Below are 18785 nucleotides of genomic sequence, written 5' to 3'. Positions count from 1 at the left end.
TTCATTCGAATTAAAAATTAATAATTAATTCGTCTTAATTGACAATTGATCCTAATTGAAGTTCAATAATTCCCGACGAGTCGAACAATTTACCAATTAGACGGAAATTTGTAGATCATATCGAGCCGAATGATGAATACACTAGGGAGATGAATATTGCAAGAGATAACAAGACCATTATTGAAGTAATTCGAGAATTTGCTATCCCTTTTAATTTACGGACGCTGACTAGTTTCAGTTACCACGGTTCGGCGAAGGAATATACCCCATACTTCTCTGGCCAAGACTGTCCATAACTCCAGCGTACTTTGCTAAACTCCGCACTCCCTTGCGCGTCGAATTTACTTCGGTCTAGCCCGAAGTAATCTGGGTTACTGGTGAAAAGAATAACTATCCCGACTCTTCGTACTCTTTTCATGCTTACGTTAACAGTTCGACTTCCCAGCGTGTATTGATTTTTACATGGTCGAGGGCCACCTCATTGGATTTGCAACTTTCGCTTCAATCTGCGTTCCATTTCAATCTACAGAAAATTCCGGATTTCGCAGTGGATAAAGATATAAATGAAGAAAAGATCCTATCTCGGTTCTCATCAGCATTAACGAAATTAACATGCACATTAGATCCTAGATGGTACGAAGGAAACCTCAATGTCTCCTCATTAAAATTTATTAAAATAACACAATTTCATCGTTTATAAGTAATTAAAATACCACCAAAATATCAAAATATCATCAAAAAGGAATTCTTATAAATAATACAGTTTTATTATTTATAAGTAATTAAGTATTATTTATAATTAATTAAAATATCAAAATATTATTAAAAAGGAATTCTTATATTTTAACATTTATTGGAATACAAACAGATTAAACACATTTAACATTAAACATTTTTAAAGAAAATTACAAATAAATGTTGTATCGTATAATATAATATAAAGATGGATAGCATGGACAGTTTTATGTTTATAATATATATAACATAATAATGAATTTTAAAATATTTTTATCGCAATCTTCAATTTGTCTGAAATGTGAAATGGGATGAAAGTTCAAGACAACAAGATATGACTTTGAGATATAGTACTTTTAGAGATATACAAAGTTTGCAATATGGTTGCGTGACGGTCCGCATAATGTGCGTTTATATTACTAAAAAAATGTACGCATAAGGGTCAAAAGATAAATATAGCGGACGCAAGTCGTAAAAGTAAATGTCTAATTTTATGGATCAGAAACACGCGCATGTAAATATTTCACGGTTTTATCTTCTTCTCCGTATCGTATAATCTGCATACACGACATTTAGAGAGTTCTGAAAATTTTTGCGAACTCCGTGGATCGTATAGAGGATCCGAATACATGTATGGGAACTAAAACGAGATTGTGTGTCACATAAGAGACCACTCGATGACGGAGACCCCGAAGAGGCGCACGCTGACCGCACGAGACCGCACCGAGATGCACGTTCCATTTCGCACGGGCGGGGGCACCCAATCAAGCTCCTAGTCCAGTTTCAATTCCGATCCGCGGAATGTTCTAGTGAACGAGAGAAAAAGCGAGCACGCGCGCGAAAAAAGGAGAGAGAAAGAGCGAAGGAAGGAAGAGAGAAAGCGAACACACAATTCGGATGTAGGACGACGAGGCCAGGGGAAAAGTCTGCGGCGACGAGGAGCCTCTCTCTCTCCCTCCCTCCCTTGCCTCTCGCCCTCCTTCTCGCTCTTTCTCTCGAGCGCAAGGGGGGAAGGTAGGGATGATCTGGCCTACCCTCTGGTGCTGCTGGCGCGCGCGCTGGTGCTTTTGGCTTCCCCGGGACGGACTCGCGCTCTCGCCCGCCGCCGCTCTCTCTTCGTCGCCGCGCGATAGCGAGCGCGGCGTCGCACGTATCCGAGTAAGAGTAGGAGTGAGCTGGCCAGAGCTTGCTCAGTCAGTTCGATACCGAGCGCCGAAGCGTTCGGTACGCTCACGATTCCGGCGTGCGCCGTTATCGTCGTCGTTTTTTTTCCCGTCCCGGTTAACCACGTCGCGCGCCACTCCGCGAGCACGTCCGCGCGCTGAACGGGGGCCCCTCTCCTGCCCCAACCACCCCGCGCGCGCGCGCGCGCGCGCGCAAGTCCGGGGGTACCGCCGTGCTTTGCCGGGGAACGACGGGGTATGGAGCGCGCCGTGTGGGGTTGCCTGCGACACGCGGAAACGCACCGCGCGGGACATGTGCGCTCCGCGACGTTAAAGGAGCCGCTGTAAGAGTATTATTATCCGGACGGAAAAAGATTGCGCGCGAGCGAGATTGAGGGGTAGCATTTCGCTCGTCTCGCGAAGCCGCAGGGGCTTCCCATTTTTCCCATTCGCGATAGAAGTAAGTTCGCCGTGGTCGACGAACGGGACGTTTATTACATTGACCGGACCGGTGCGGGACAATGCCTTTGGACCATGTGCACCTTTGAGAGGCTTCGCTTTGTGAATGAGCTTTTGAATTCCCGGGCCGTGGCGAGCGGCGGTGAGACCGCGGAGGGGATCACGGTGCCACCTCTTCAATGGGCCCTCGTGCGAGGATAGAAGGGCGTCGGGAGAAGAAAACGCAGCTTAAGTGCTATCGTTACCGATCGCCTTGTGAGTACACTCAACTCGTACATTACATTCGGTTTATCGCGTGTATACCAGTTAAAGCTTCCTTTTCACACGGAACGTACGTCGGCGGATTACTTCGAATCGTATAACAGACGGTATTTACGTGGCTCGCACGGCGAAGACGGCTGTCGAATTCCCTCGGGAAACTGCGAAAAATGAGGTTACTCGCCTGCGGCGAATTTCCCTTTGACGAAAGTCTCTCTCGCGCGATAAGCAACTCCGCGCAACACCGAGCCTCGAAACGTTAATATACGAACCCCCTCGTCGCCCCCCGCCTTCCTCAACTTAATCTAGAGCTTGTTTTAATGACTTGTTAAGAAAACGCCGCCGCTCCTAGCGAACGCGATTCCGCAGAGCTATAGAAGAGCCGTTTAATTTCTTGGTGCTGATGGCGCACGCCGCCGCGCCGTCTGCGGCGACGATTTATTTAATTGCTCGCATGAGGAGCGCGCTCGTTCGCGGATTATTTGCGGAAAATTAACAATTTCGCGGGAGGAAGCGATGCGCACGGTGGTATGTAGCGCGAATAATATGCCGCACACGCCGTAGAGTATGCGCGGTTAGCTCCGCTGTGCACGGGTAAATGGCGGGATGGTTCATAGTGAGCGAGCATATCCCACGCACTTCGCATATCGACCCTCTCTTCTCGCGCCTCTCTCTCTCTCTCTCTCTCGTCCTATTAATTAAGCCGCTAAGCGATGTGATTTCGGATACCAAAACAGCTCTGCAACACGGAACAAGAACATCGTCGGGGATGCTTTGGCGCGAAGCACAGACATCAGAGGAATAGGATTGACTGATCGTGCGTTAGAAGTGCGCAGCGATTAAATCCAAAGCGTAACGATTGCACGCGTATATGTGCAAACGTATCTTCATTATCGTTAATAGGTTATGATTAAATGAGATATCAGTCGTGACTTAGAATCGCGGGTCGCTTTTAGTATTTTCTCGAAGGTAGCACAAGAAAACGTGCCAACAAACAGAAATTTTCCGTTCATTTTTCAGTCGTCTTGCTTTAAGGTATTTTAATCTGTCAAACCACATACATCAATTTAAGACACATTACTAAAAAATATTTTTTTTGCGTATTAAGTATTTAAATACTACTTGAATATATAACACTTTTCTAGGATTTGAGTACTGATTTTCTCTCAATGTCTCGAATTCCAAGAATATGTAAATGTAATCTTTAAATATTGCTACAACTTTTCATCAAGTGGTACCGCTTCCGAATCCTCCGTGAAAACAAGAGGACAACTCTTTCCACTCTTTAAAAATAAAACCGAATGGTTTTTCTTGTGTAAATCGATATTCCTCATTATTCTGTAGAAAGTATAATACTAAAAAATACACGGAAAGAACGATTTTGCTGAAAGGTCTAAAAATTTTGCTAAATATAGATCTGAAAATAATTCTTTTTGAATCATCATTTTTAATTTTCCAACAAAATTATTTTGATTGTAATAACAAAAATTATTTTCAGATCTGAATCCAGCAAAATCATTCTTTCCGTGTACCAATTATCCCGATTACATTCTAATTTGAAGGATGAAATAACTCTACCTCGTAAAGTATTCACTTTTTGACATAAATAAATATATAAAGACAATTTGAAATTTTTGTTATATGAAAATTGCAAATAACTTTTCTCATTGCAATCTTCATTCGTGTGAATTATAATATTTTGTAATAGCACTGTACTGAAGCGTTATCCTGGATTTCCGAAAAAATGCTAGATTTGCGAAAAAAATTTTTACTTGAAAATTATAAAAATCCTCACCACTTTCCTGTTTTGAATTTTATCGTTAGAAGTGTTAATTGCAAAAGTTGTTTATTAAGATGAAGATCTCTCTAGGGATGAAAATGAAAAGTCAGTCATATCAAAATCTTAAAATTATGGATGTGTGTATCTTTATTCTTTATAAAAAGATTTTGATAAACCTTGAAACATCAATCTGTTCCACGACTCGAACTAATTTTAAAACAAAGAGCTCTCTTGGATAGAGACTACTTCGTAGGATCTCTTTTATTACTTTCGATTAAATTTGCTATCTCAAAGTAACAAAATTCACAATTCAATTTTATTTATTTAAAAATACAGATTATTAATTCACAGAGAAAATTCGCATAGTCGCAATTATTTTCGCTTTAATTCCGTTTTCTTTTCTTATTCCTTCGACTCTTTATTTCTATATATATATATATATATTTAATGTAATTTAATTTCTTCGTAAATTACAACAGAATTGCGAAGCGTCGTTCAAAGGAAGTTTCTCTTGCATTAACGTATACGCATATACAGCGAAAACTCGCAGGTTTTTCAGATACTTGATAAGTATTGCGGCTCGTTTTGCGCCGCGCTGGCACATGCGGCACTCGTACTCCGTTCTCGTTTCAAACAGGACACGCTAAATTGGGATGCACGGGCAGTGGCAGCGGAAGTGGCAGCATTTTGTCGGGGCTGCGAAAGTCCTGTAATTCGTGAGAGGACTCGGCGCTCTTAAAAACGTGCCGCGATAAAAGGGTGGGGGGTGGGAGAGGAATTCTCGCTCGCGTACGCGGCGAGTAAAAGCCTGCGTGTTTTATAAAACGAGTACAGCATCGAATTACGTCCGTATCTCGCTGAAACAAGTGTCAGACGTGCAAGAACAGGGGAGGAGAAGTAGGGTGCGAGGGAGAGAGAAGAAATTTATTATATTCTGGGAAATATTCCCCTAAAACTATATAAAGCAATATCATAAGAAGAGCAGTGTATAAATTTCTAGCATATATAGATCATGCGCCGCGTTCGCGAAAATTACTGTTAAGTATTTTTCTTTCTATTTGTTTTTCATCTCATCGCTCTTAAAACTTAAAACAACGGTGAAAGTACGCGCGGAAAGTACATGCATCCGGAAGAAGCCTCTTTTCCGCGTTATAAATCCTTCTCCACTTTCAAAAGTTTTCGGTAGATAAAGTCGAGGTACAGAGAGAGTCACAAAATTGCGCGCGACTTGTTCCGCGGGAGATTTTACGCCGAGGCGCAAAAGAGCTCCATAACTCGAAAACGAGATCTCCCCCGGGGCCATATAGATCTCACCGAGAACTTTTGTCATTACGTTAATGAGGGTGGTACAACCGGAGGATATTTACCTTCAATTTCGAAACGACACACGCGTGATAACGGATTAAGGCCGACGAGACGACCGAGAGCGCGGGAGAGAAAACGAAAGCGGAGAGAAAAACGGAGGCGAAGTTAAACGCCCCGCGTCACTGATACGGGGGTATTGAGAAAAAGCGCTCGCGCGCGGGCGGATCCCCCGTTTCAGAGCCTGAAAGGAATAGCCTTTTTCTCGTTCGGTAATATTGAATATAACGCTTCAAGGTCGTCCCGAAGTTCCGATCGTACACCCTTTATTAGGATACGTCCGGAAGATCCGCGTTGATCCACCATTATCGCCTCTCCTCTTCCCACCTCCCTTCCCCCGGTGCGGAATATGAAACGAAAGTGCTGGCTCGCCGTGGCGAGATGTGCTCTCGGCGCTTATTTGTAACTCCGTTACCGGAGCGACGCGACCAGGATTTTCAGAGCGGGAATCGCGCGCGCGACGACAAAGAGACGTTCGGGATTGTTATTATTATTATGAATTATGCGACGCGACGCGACTTTCGAGAAGCGGCGCGGAGTTCGGCGATTAAGTTAATGACTTTAACTTTCAGACCGTGGCTTTTGTTTAATTGTCGATATTAAAATGTCGCTCGCGCGAAATAACTCGAGCGCTCTATAATCAGCGTTCCCTGCAACTCCCACCGTTATATAGGAAGCTTATAATAAAATTAAATGTTTCCAAGTTTTGCGTGCTCTCGCGAAAGTGCGCCGACGTGATTTCACGTCCGCGAAGTATCTCGCAGTCCCAGTGAAAAAGGTCATACGTGAAGTATTTCACGTATTAGCGCCCGGCCGCGCTATGTAGCTAGCTGCCCGGCGTAAATTTATATGGATTAAACCATAACTCCGGGGGTGGAAATGCTCACGGTGCGATTTTCGCGATCGCTTTCGTAATCCTCGATTATAACGAAAAATTGAAAAATAGACGATTCCCGATTTATTCCGATGAAAAGGGATTTGAATCATTAAGCCGCGTATACGCTGCGCGCGATCCGTCAAAGCTGGATTATACCATTGTAAAATGTGCAAAATTGGTAGAGGAAATAAAGCAGCGCGAAATGACAAGGGCATTTAATATGCGGGGCGAGCAAATTTTATTTAGCTCGTTGATTGAAAAATAACATATCGCCCGCTGCCTTCCGTCCCTCTCTTCCTACGCGCAACCTATTATCATTTCGGTATAGCCGGAATAACACTTGCGTTCTTTCACACGCGAAATAAGTTAATCGTTAAATCTGAGCGATCGTGTCGATGCTTCACGAGGAGAGTTAATTTCCGCGTTTAAAGTACCTGAGTATCGATTAATAAAGCGCGCTCTAAATAAAGAGCGCGTCTCGGCACCGTCGTCGTTAGATACGCGATGCAGACGCGACGATAAAGCGTGGCCGGGCGGGCGGGTGACGGTGACGGATTGTATTTTCGTTGCGACTATCGGAAAATACTGCGCGTCGTTTTATATAATGAGCCGACAATTATCTGCGACGGAGAAATATTGAATGCGCCCGGTTATGGGTATTTTTAGTGGCGACGGTACGATCCCTCTCGCGACCGGCCTGCTGGAAAATATTTACAGCGCGGCAGTTTACCGTGATTAACAAGGAGGAAACGCGCTTCTTCTGCGCGTCCCCGTCGCTCCCCGATTTTCGCACGAGGCTCACAGGATCTCTCGACTCGGAGTGGCTAGAAGAGGGATTTCCCCCCCGATTTCTTTTTTTATATATTCTTCTTTTGCGGATTTTAGGGGCTGGTTTTACAGCCCCTTGAAGCGAAGTGTCGATAAACGTGTCAACAGAATAAAATGCGAAGAGCTCCGCTATGGGATAGGGGAACTCGTCGGCATTTAACTTTTTTGCACGCGGTACTTACGGGGAGGGTGGAGGGAGTTTTGAAAGTTTTGTTTTCCATGGATGCGCGCGTATTGCTCGCGCGCGGGCAGCGCGTTTTTATTTCATTGATATTGAAATTTCTATTAAATAACAGCTGCAGTTTTATTTTGTTGATATTAAACTTCCATAAAGTTACAGCTGTCATTTTATCGATATTAAATTTCCATCAATTCGACGGCACTCGAACGTACGGTAGTACGTGGAAACTATCGAGCGCGGATTATAATGTCGGCAATAAACAATTAACAGCGTGAGAGTCCGGGGATTTTGTGAAAACAACGGGAACCGCGCGCCGCGCGGTTCTTTCCCTCTATATATAATTCTGACCGCCGAAATTATTCTACATTAAGCTGGGAGCTCAGGTTTTATAGGACAGATAAGAGGAAAGAGAGAGAGAGAGAGAGAGAGAGAGGGGGGGGCTGTCAAAAACCGTCTGTCCCAAGCTTTATCCAAGTTTATCCCTTGGGCTGCAGGCTCTTCAAGTTGGAACTATCAGGCTGTGTAGTAGACTGTGGTGCAGACTGTCGGTCGGGTTGTCTCGATTGTTTCGGTGACTAAACATTTTCATCCGAAATGCTGCACGCAACGCTTCGCAATCGAAAACTAATCGCTTTCGAGAGCGTACCGATCGTCGCACCGAATAGCACAAAGTCGATTTCGTGTACAATACAAATAGCTCTGCATGTATCGCGAGCGGGAGGGACAATATATATCGGCCAAAATGGAAAACCTGCCGCGCTGTCGATGGACATCACTGTCTCTTTCTCTCTCTCTCTCTTTTATCGCTTTTTACTTTTTCTCAACTAGGCCAACGCGCCGTCAGAATGAAACCATAGCTCTACGGCTGCAACCGTCACCGCCGAACTCCCCCGTCGACGTTCCGTCTTAACTTAAGCGGTCTGGTTTGCTTGCAAATATTTGGACGAGACCGGCAAAGTCGTTTCCACACTCGCAGAACAATCTCGTGAGCCAAGAGAGGCAAGAGAGACACAGATGGTGATGAGACTATCGCATGACTGAGAATGTGGGCTCTCGTGTCTATACAATGTAACTGCTGGAATGTGTTTCCATCCAGCCGCGCGAGCGAGGACAAAGAACGGAGAAATGGCAGTTGTTTCAATATTTAGTAACGAAAACTAGAGCGTTTCGGCGAATTAAGTTCCGAAAGTGTAAATAATGAAACCTCGTTATCTAAAGTTAATTTTATTTGACTTTACCTCAATAGAAGTTCCAGAGCTAAATTGCCAAAGTTGATTGTAAATTAAAAGCCTTCGGCCTGATGTAATCGTTTCCCATTAGAATTTTGTTGGAGAATATAGTTGAATTTAAATTTACTTCTCTATTTACTTTTATCAAATCGATAAAGTGATTATAATTCTGCGAATCAATTCCGCAGATATAAATGTATTTTATGATCAATCGCAACTTTATTGAGATTTCAGTTTTAAAATAATTTTTTACGCAAAGCTAATGAAATTATTTGAAAAATTACAGATATTTTTTCAGTGCCACACCAGAACGACTAAATCAAAATTTGTGTTAATTGCGGTTACTCTAAATTTATTTAATTGATTCAAATTTCAGTATAATTAAGAAACTCGATGCTACTTATTCTTAACTCATCATTAAAGACATTTGACTGCAAATACACGGACCTCATAATTTAATCTGTGCTAATGATATACGCATACAGCAGTATCCATTGCCGGAAGGAGTTGCTTAACAAATTCGCTAAATACTCGGATCGTTAAAAGTCAAAGCTTTTAATTAAAAGCAAATGCTAGCACTTTCATGATTTCCTCTAGGGCGAGATTACAAAGCGGGGAACATGAAGTGGTCTTGTCCGGGTTAATAAAAAATTCATCTCAACATGCAGAAATGGAAAGGTCTTGCTCCCACGCTTCAATTGCGAATTTAAAATATCGGATATAAAGCAGCAGCCCGGCGTAATCCGAGAACTCTGTATTTTCGCTGGAATACTTTGTAGTAAATGATTATAATTTCAACGATATTAAATGACGCACGAGAGCGAGGGAATTCACGGCGTAAGACTCTTCTTGTGTTCCGTAGACGTTTTCGTTATCAGAGACCGTCTCGTTCATTTCCCGACAATCTCTGCGTTTTCAATTTACATTCTTAGACTCCCTCGCAGTTACTGCAATGCACCATGCATAAAATATGATTCGACAATAATAAAAGTGATCTCTTTCCGCCTCGAATGAACAACTCTTTTCTAACTTGCATGTCGGGACAGGAGCTCGTTGGGCTGCTTAATATATGATTTACGAGCCCGACTGCGGGGACACGCCTGTAGTGGGTGGTGGTTTTTCCGCGGAACATTCTTCTCCGTTTATTCCCTCTCTCGCCCGTGTGTTCACCCTCGGGCGTATATAGCAGGCACCGTGTGCCTGCTCAATAAGAGATACAACGTCCATTCGTTCTTGTTGCAACTCGCTGCAGCGGTTCTCCCCAGGGGAGCCAGTATCTCCCAAGCAGGCGACAGCCGCATGGATTTTCTTGGCGGTTTTGACGCGTGTCATTCGAGATTAGTCGGATGACTCAGCGACGCTACTAAACAGGTTGTTACACGTCACATATTTTCTGTAAATTGAAACAAATGACGTTTGTCCGCGCGAGTAATTCCTCAGGACATAAACAATGGGACATCGGTTTAGCAAACTAGATAAACATGACTGCAGCTGATTAGTATTTTTATTTAATAAAAGTCTATTAAATACTAAATGAATTTCATAATAGGTGAGCAACTACCGAGAGTTATTAAGTGCCGCTAATTGGAATATCATTGAAAAGGTGTGACCATTCATTAAAATATAATTGATACCCGAAAATCGATTTCAATTTGCGACCGAGGGTAAATGTGCAAATTGCGTTGCATTATAACGTAACACGTATGTAAATATTGCTAATTTGCGGGAAATTTAGGTTAATTAATATTCGATAGTTAACTAATTCTATATTTTGCAATTGACAAGATAGCAAATGTAAAATTCATTGCGAGCGAAAAGTAGCGTTGCCTCGCTGTGACATCCCCGATTTGTTGCCCGTGCACGCGACAACAGGTCTCAATCACCTCGCGGGACAATATATACATTTTTTATTCAGCCCTCTGCTTCCTTGTATTTCGATTTCACATAACTTATTCACTTGTACGGCTGCTTTGTATCCCCGCGAAGTACGCGCGCACGAGCGCGCGGTCGGTTATACGTTATATAAAATGATTGACTTGCTACTGGTTGAATAACTGGTCACAATAACGCAACGAAATCAATAATCATACCGCACCTCCGTGTTGTTGGTAATTTTAGAGTGCTATCCCCCTATTGTGTGTGCCAGCTGTTCAGTGTCGTGTATATTACATTTTGGAAATTTAATATCTACGGAAACAACGGTCTTAACAGTTTATCCATATAGATATCTTCGATATCATTTACGCTTTCACGGAATTCCGTGAATCAAAGCACATGCTTATAAAACGCATCTAATAACTATTCACCGTTACATTCATTGAATATATTGCTACTCTTTGCCGGGAAGCATTTCAGTGCGCTTAAAAAAAGAAAGACAAAATCATCTCTCGCGGAAATATTCATAAAATACTCATAATTCATAAATAATATATTATGTACGTATATTATGTATGTATATTCATAAAACAATTCGGACTTTATGAAATATTTTTCTTACTCGCGATAAATAAAGTGTAATTTAAGAACAGCAGCTTCCGAGCTATTTTGTTATTTGTACTCTATTTTACATCGGGTATGTTTAATTATTCCTCGCCATTCGGGCAGATGATGCTTGGTCGCCTGAGAAAAAGCGCCCTAGAGCATCGAACATTAATGAACGCGCTAAGACTGCTTCCGACTTTCATAACAACGCTCTCACAAACTCGCGCGCGCTATCACCCACGCCAAGCCCACACCTGCGCCATTTGACATTTCCACATTGTTACGACGGAATTGTATAAGACGTTGCTCTCTTTCTCTCTCTCTCTCTCTCTCTCTCTTTCTCTCTGTGGCATCGGTCGTTTGACGCGTAAACCGCGCTGTTGATCTCAAAGTCACAGACGATCGACGATAACTGTACAGTCGGGCGACCCGTCGTTGGGGCCGACTCCGACTGCGGGGCAGACGGCAATTAAGAGAGGATTATGCCGTAAGGGGGAGAGATTTTGCGGCCGTCGCAAAACCGTCTTCCAGGACATTGGCTCCCGCATTCTTAACAAGTATATACGCTGAATTCTCGCCATTTCGCCGAATCGTAGGATCGATACTCTTTTCTTCACAGCGATGCACGAAGTTTCCCCGACGACGACGACGATGTGAAGCGGGGGGACATTAAGGAAAAACGTACGACGTCGTGCTCGGACACACGGGGCTACGAGAGGTTCGGAATTGCTACCGCGGAGGTTCGCACAGCGTCGTATGTAACGTGCGCCTCGGGCTAAATATTGATTTCTGTTTTAACTCGCGGGTAAAAGACTCCTTTCTACCGTAAACAATCGCGCAGAGTGCGTTTTATATACTTTTACAAATTGTACACGTAATATATCGCGCTCTGATATTCCGTCAATGAAACGAAATTGGTTACAAGCTAATTGAATATACGATGGCAAATATGTAATAGGTACACATTTACAGGAAATTAATTATACAATCGTTAATTAAGCGAAGAATCACACTAGGGTAAACCAAAAAAATATGATCGTTATTATCGTTGTCTCAGTAATGTAACAATATATTATTGTTAAGGTCTATCTACAATGAGAGTGATATACCGTAAGCTGTAAGAAATTGACCAATTACAGTCGAATATGAGAAGAATAATCGACTGTGATTGGTCAATTTCTTACGGCTTACGACTTACTACTCTCATTGTAAATGGACCTTTAACTTTCTAATTACGTGAATTATAGTTAGAGGCGCCCTACGTACGCAAATAAGCCTTGCGCTTGCCTTTGGATTGGCTCTTTGTGCTCGGCTTTCGAACAATGCGAATTTCTAAACAAACGCGTTCGTTATAAGCGATTACACCGTGCGTGCAGGCGACGCGCGTGGAATGTGACGGGGATTCTCGTGGGCAATAGACGATATTTTCATGTCGACGGATACAAATGGCAGCGTGCGCGACGCAAAAGCCAAGAGGAACGTCGCGCGGACGTAAACAGACTGCTTTTATTTGCGCCGGCCGCGGTTTTATGCCGGGTCGGCCGCAATCTTTTCGCGCATTTAGTCCGGTCCATCAAGTTACGACCATGCCCGTGCGGCGGACGTGCGGCTACGGAAATTCGAGGGCGAGGAGGATAAATTTGCGCACCGCCTTGTGTACCGTGTAATTGAGGGATTATCCCCCGCAAACACACGCGATTGACTAATTTTCATTATCTCGATCGATACGCACGTGTGCGCGAGCTCCACCGCTGTGATTTTGCATGATTATCGGGATTTACCCCGTGTACCGAAAGGGAAACGGGGCTTTCTTTGTTTAGTTTCAAGTAAACATTATACTTACAAATTCGATTTGTGTTGCGCTTACCGCTCGTGCCGGAAAATTCAATTTATGCGGTACAACCGCCGCGACCAAGTTGAACGCAGCGACCACATCGACGCACGATTCTCGATCTAATGGTCTTCATGCACGAAACGCATGTGACGTTGTAAATTTCCCGCGATGAAAAACGTAATTTGGTCTTTAATAATAAATTAACGTGACTGTCAGTTCTTAAATAAAACACGCGCGGCGTGATTGAAATCCGTGGCAGAAAATGTATGCAATACGTTTTTCAATCAAATTAAAGGATCGCTTTGAGTCGCGGTGGAGAGGAAAAAAAATGATGAAACACAAATTTAACATAACTTTGCGAAAAAAAGCCCGTCGTAAAGTGACGTTCAGAGAAGCGTTTTAAAACCTGGAGACTCAGCTTTTAAATTCCACCATGTTTTTTCACGACGCTTCTACTTCAAGCGACCTCATTTTTGCGATTCAAAATGATACTTTAATTTTGATGAGAAGTGCATTTTTTAACTAAAGAAATGTACGTATAAAATATTTTTCCGTCGCGCGAGGGACTTAAATTTAAAAAAATTCAAATTAACATTAAATTGATTTCTTATATACCGTGTGCGAGTAGATTAAATATTCATCTAATCCTCTAGAAAGTTAATTGACTGCGGGATGAAGAGGTGGATCAAGTGGACAACGCGCCGCACCGTTTTAGTGTAATTTATGCTAAGAGAAGGATTATCCACGCGTAGCCCCCCCCCTCTTTCGCGTAATTTGTATTCCACGTTGAAAATTAACTAAAACACTATTTTGAGTAAAGGGTCACTTTTTTAAATATTTTCCGCGCGACGTATAAATTACAAACACTCTCTCGCACCCAGTCTCATGAATACAACGTCAGAATTTGTACACCTTACGTCTATTTCTGAAGTTTAATAACGGCAGAGAGTCATTTGGATCGTGGAGAGCGAATTTATACGGACGGAAGATGAGATATCCGGAGAGCTTTCGAAGATCGATTCGATTCTACGGTTTCGGATGGCTGGACGGCGAAAGAAAGGGACGTATATCACACGGTTTATTCGCGATACCGGCAGCTGCGCGACGCATTACATTCTGCGGTATGTATGCAGCATATTTCATGATAAAGAGAACAAAAAGTAGGCCATTATTGCGCGATTCTGATGGGCACCGCACCGTTCAGCTATAATCGAAAAACTTTACTCGTTATCGCGAACCGCGATTCCCATATAATCGTTTTTATTTGCAAATTTTCGATCTTTTGTTTTTCCCTCTTTAACCAGAGAAACGCGGCAGCCAATCTCCTCGACCGTACCTCTCATTAAATATAAATAACTTATGCATATGAATCCGACGGATGAAAAGCGAATCCGTCAAACGTCATTCTTGCTATCCTCAACGAATGGTTTGTGTGCACGATACTGTAACAAATGAAAATCCTCTTTTTTTTTTAAATATAATCTTTTTAACATTTTTGAAACGTATACAACACAAGAGATAAATTATTGCGGAAAAAGTGAGTACGCACCGGTGTATTGTTTTATCATGTTAATCGGTAACAACGTAATTTACAGTCTGCCGTAATCCGGGAAAATCCGTTTTATATTTATAAATATTTTTTAATATATCCACATGACGGATAATGATCAGCAACGTTCTCCCGCGTTTCACAACTCGATCGTGATAGTCACGTTAAAATTAATTGCCCCCCGGATTGCCCGCGTTCACCATGCGCCATTAATTCTGCTGCGAATGCAAACGCGTATAGAAATCGATTCCTTGTAATTTCGTTGCCGCAAATGTCGCAACTGTATTCAGATGATCCGCAGGATGGGATAATGCTTGATCCGCTCTCGGTATATTTAATGAAATATCTTCGAGCCTTGAGCGATAATTAACTCATCCTTAGTCCACCGCTGAGCACAGAACTCGATAGGATTAAGCTGCAGGAGTAATATGGCGGGCTCTCGTAAACGCGGACTTCCATTAGCTGCCAGGTGCACGATGTGCATTTACATGCGCGCATCAATCTTTAGTTAGTAGCTCTCTATAAACGTACTTTCAATTTTCCCTAACGGATTTAACGACCGTATTTCCAACACGCGGATAATGGCCGCTCTGTCGATGTTAAAAACCAAAACTCTGCGTTCCCGATGAATGAATTCTATCTATATCATCCATCACACACGGTGATCTCTCGACGGGACACGGATAGAATTAATCTGATATTATTCCACTGGCTTGTAAGTACTGGCTTTCATCGGCTGTTACAAATTGTGATTAAAAAACGGGCATATCGATATTCTTGTTTGCAGCATCCGCGTTTACAATCGCGTTTACAAGAGGTTTAATAAATGTATTCTTAATATTCAGAAAATATTTGTTTTTTTTCCGATAAATGATTGTTTAGCATTAGGTACTCACCGTGTGTAACATCTCGAGGGTCTCTCGACCGAATTAATATTAAAATTACATTAACAGTTTATAATTATTGGCTTTTATTACAGATTGCGATGTTTCAAATATATATATATATACACGTGTCGATATCAACCCTTAACTTCCATAAACGACCTCCTCAAATTCGCGTATAATAGATTCAATGAACGCGCCCCTAATATCCAGACAATGTTCGAAGAGATTCATTGTTCTCCGCCGCGCGTAACATCTCGGGGCACGACAGGATTAACCCGAAATTATTGGCAGCCCATAATTACTGGCTTTCATTACCTGTTACAGATCATGACGCTGCGAACGCGCACGACCTCCTCGTCCGCCAATCATCGCGCCTCGTACGTCGCTTCAGGTGCAATATCGCCCCCGCGTCAGTGATAACGTACGGCCACAGGTGCGTCGGTCCCGATTCCGCTCCAATTCGCCCAATTTGGCATCGTCAACCAGACCCGGAAAACCCGGGCGGTACCGGGATGCGGTGGACCCTTCGACGGGCGTTATCGAGCCGGATGTTGCGCCGCGCGATCAGCGGCAATTCGAGCGCGTCGGGATGAGGTGGCGGCCGGACGGCCGGCACCGGACGGACTTCCGAATTGGGACGAATAAGCTGCGCCGGCGATCGAACGGCGGGCACTCGCCCCTTGAAGCTGCGGCGGCGGCAGCGGCGGCGGCGGCGGCGACGACGACGTCGACGGCACTCACCCTCTCGAGGCGGACATCCCGAAAAACAACGACCTCGATCCACGCCGCGCTCTCGCGCCCGCCATCGTTCCGGCGCGATCGATATATCTCCGCGTCCAGATAGGCGCTTCTTCCGGGACGGGAACGCGGATCCCATGCATATGTATAGCCGCGCGTTAAAGTGCGCGAGCGATCGGAGTCAAGGTCGAATCGGCCATCCCGCTCCGCCAGACCGATATCTGAATCATGGACAGACGTAGTCGGAAATAGCGCGCTCGATATCGCCGCCTGGTATATGCTGCTCCCTGTGTGGCTAAAGCGAGCGTATGTTATTGTCTCTGATTGGCAGTAACCAAGAGCTAAGATCGAGCTTGGTTCTATCTCCCGCACATAGACACGCGAATACATGATATACACACGCTCTCTCGCTCTCTTATTAGAAACTTGAAGCGGATATATCGCGACTGTAATGTGAACATCGTGTAGACAACGGTCTTTCTGGAGGAATGGAGACATCGGAAATGGAATTTGGTTTACGAGTGGTATAAGTGAAGTATATAAAAATTTAATGGTCGTCCGCGTGAATGTCAACGTGTACTGCGAACAGAGAGACGTTTCCGACGGCGGAAATATTCGACAGATAGAATCGAATTTACGAGTGAAAAACGGTATAGAAAGTAATCGTTGAGAGTATAAAATTTTTACCAGACGAACCAAGTTCAACGTGCTCGCGATGACCGCAAAAATGCTTCTGTTCACCGGACTCTAAAACGTTGGAATGAAATTTATTTTGAAATTTGGATAATTCCACCACGCTCGACCAATATACATACTTTGATAACTCTCTGCAGATTATCTCTGTAATGGTGGAAAATTAAAACGTGCATTGCGGATCGTCGGGACAGTGGACGCGACGTCAAGCGCGACAGAGGAACGTTGGGAATATTTGATGATCGCAAATTGACAATATTGAAAACGTTACGAAAGCGGGGCCTTGGACAAAAAAAAATCGCGGACGGAAATAACGGTGCAACTGTTGCTGCCATAAATTAGGTCAATGTTTCAGAATCTCTTGTTCAATCTCCGCGTGCGAGGCGCGCTAACGCGGCTTTAAAACCCGACGGGGCTAAAAACTGCGCGCGTTGACGCGGTGTTTTTCCCCCGCGGCGACGGTACGACAAAATGTGTAAGCGCGAAAGTGGTTCGCGCGATATCCATTTTGAGGGGAACCGTTTTAACCGCTCTCCGCGCGGAGGGGCGTTTTATTAAGAAAGCAGGCGTGACGCAGGCGGACGACGACGGCGCCGTCGTCATGTGAAAACCCGAGGACTCGGCAGCATGTCAACCCAAAGGGACGAGAATTCCGCCGCGTGTAGTGCTTTACAGGTATGTGGTATCTCGTTATGTTTTTTTGTTTCGAAAAAATAAAATTCACCGCCCCGACTTGGAAACACCGATTTTTCAAGGGAACATAAAGCACCTTACTTAAGCTGAGGCTTTTAGAAGAAAATATAAGAAGTTGTAAGAAAGTTGTAACGACGGCGAAACGTACACAAGCGCCAAGTTCAGTTCTTCTTCATTTTTCGACACGTCGCTCTAACTCTACACTTAAAAGATTCTAACTACCGTTCGCAAAGTACTTTTAATTTTTAAATTGCAAGCTTCCGCGTATTAAAAATTACACTCGATCGTTGAATTTTACCGTTCGCACTATACAATACATCTACTGGCATCACTATGTGTCCATTGTTATTTTAGCGATATATCAATACGAAGACCAAAGTTACATAGAACTGTGTGTAACACTTGACCCGATTTTCCAACTTGCGATGTACGACGCCACCACGAGTCACCACGACGACTGGGATCGGCGAACCTTGTTTATCCTTGCCTCTTTGACAACATTCAGGACTAATATTCCATGGGATTACAGACTCTTCCTCTCGGAAAGGCCTTTACTGCGTATAAAGGAGAAAAAGATAGGATTCATCTTGGGGAGACGGAGAGTTAAAACTAAGAGAAAACTTAATAATGATAGAATTAAAATGAGAAATATCACATTACTATATGCAAAAATAAATTAATAACAAAAAATAGACAAAGTAATTGTCGTAAATTTTAATCAATATTTTGAAACGTTAGCATTCGATCGTCTCTCTGGCTCGTTTTCCCAGAAATTTTTCCGGATCGAAGAATTACAAACATAAAATTTTGCACTTGTAGAGAGCAAACATTTGCGTCAACGATTTAAACGAACCGTGCTCGGCGCAACAATTCATTTTCGAATCGCCGGTAGATCGTGCGACAGCCGCGACTGATATGTTAAATTTCTCAAGTCCGCTAATTTACTGTGCTCTATGCCGCAGCAGATTCATCACCTGTTGATCTCATTCTTTCTGTATTTGACGCGAATTGGATCGGATTCAGTGTGCCAACATACCG

The sequence above is a fragment of the Wasmannia auropunctata genome, unplaced genomic scaffold (genome assembly GCF_000956235.1).
Source record: "Wasmannia auropunctata unplaced genomic scaffold, wasmannia.A_1.0 LD336026.1, whole genome shotgun sequence".
NCBI classification, from domain to species: domain Eukaryota; kingdom Metazoa; phylum Arthropoda; class Insecta; order Hymenoptera; family Formicidae; genus Wasmannia; species Wasmannia auropunctata.
Note: the sequence above shows the minus strand (reverse complement) of the source record.